Source organism: Opisthorchis viverrini (genome assembly GCF_000715545.1).
Source record: "Opisthorchis viverrini unplaced genomic scaffold opera_v5_87, whole genome shotgun sequence".
Taxonomy (NCBI): domain Eukaryota; kingdom Metazoa; phylum Platyhelminthes; class Trematoda; order Opisthorchiida; family Opisthorchiidae; genus Opisthorchis; species Opisthorchis viverrini.
The window spans coordinates 533,976-535,533 of NW_008751747.1; positions in this window are offsets into that span (position 1 = coordinate 533,976).

Below are 1,558 nucleotides of genomic sequence, written 5' to 3' on the forward strand. Positions count from 1 at the left end.
TGTATGAGAAGCGTGTTCAGTTGTTCATCGGTCAAACACTGTTCCCTACATATACATAAAAGTATACGTCGTACCGACCTGATTATACGCTCCCACACACCGTCACGATGGCTAGTTGCTGGTAGATTGAAGTGCCACTGTATATCCATAGTCAAAAGTCGGTCTGATATTTTGCTCGGGCTCCAGAGCTTTATATCATCCCGAAATTCCCTCAGTGCGCCAACAAAGTTCGTACCATTATCACTGTAGACATCGGTGGGCTTACCACCTCTGCCAACGAAGCGCATCAAACATTGTAGGAATGAATCTGTCGACAGGTTGCCTGCCATCTTCAAATGGACTGCTCTAATCTTCAGACAGCTAAAGGTACAGCCGTAGCATTTTTCCTGTGAACGGCCGCGTTTGGTCTTAAAAGGTCCGAAGTAGTCCACTTCCACGCACTCGAGGGAGCACCAACCCACTCCTACTCTGTCTGCCGCTAAGCGGCCAATATTTGCATACCGCGCTGTGCGAAACAGAGCCTGCATAAAGAGCACGCATCAATCACTCCGTTGGCGGCGCCGGTCCCACTGATAATCAAACATCGTTGTCGAATAGAGGCCAAGAACTACCCCACTCCACAGTGCCCTTCTACTTCATGAAGGTGACGTATGATCAAGGCAGTAACAGGATGTCGGCTCCAAAGAGCTGGATGTCTTACTGACTAACTGTAGTTCGAATGTCTAAGTCTGCCTCCCACGCACAAGATGCCACCGATCAAAACGGGTGACAAATTTTGTAGGCTGGAACGTTTCGTATCCAGTACAGAAGCATAAACCTGATGCAGCTCTTGCGCGAAGTGACTGGATTGCACGATCTTTATCAAACAATTACGTGCTTGGCGGAGTTCGGATACTCTGATAGCACCGGAAGGTAAAGCCTCCTTTCTCGCTCTGCCCTTCTTAATCAACAGACGTTGCCTGTAATGCAGTAACCAAGCTACGACCTTCTGCAGCTTCATCCAACAGGAGGACCAAGACATTAATGGGCACATGACATCATTTCCCTCCCGTCGGATAGCCTGTGCCACAAGGCTCTTCAGAGCACCTCTGTCACAGGGGTCAACCTTAACCCGTAGGAATATCTCTTCGATGTCGGTTACCACAGCAACTTGCTCTAAACGAAAGCCCAGCATAACATTTACAAGGTTTGTGGTTAAATCAGGGCCCGAATACAGGTGATCGTCCAGGGACACACCATGACATTTGGCAGCGCAGTCAAATACGACCCGAATCTTTTCTGGCTTTTTTGGGCTAATAACCAGATGGTGTGTGAGATACCACTGCTTTGAATTTAATGACAAAGTGGGAGCATCTGCCACCCGTTCAATGTATCCTGTCTCCATGTATGCGCGAAGCACCTTATCGTACTTTCCGTGTAAAACACGACCCTTGCACAGTTTAGTTTTCAGATTATCTAGACGTTTCCTAACCTGGAAGTTATCGGGTAGGGTAAGTGCGTTATCCTTCCATGAAAGCGGTAGCCGATAATGCCCGCTTACTCGCACCGCACCAGTCTC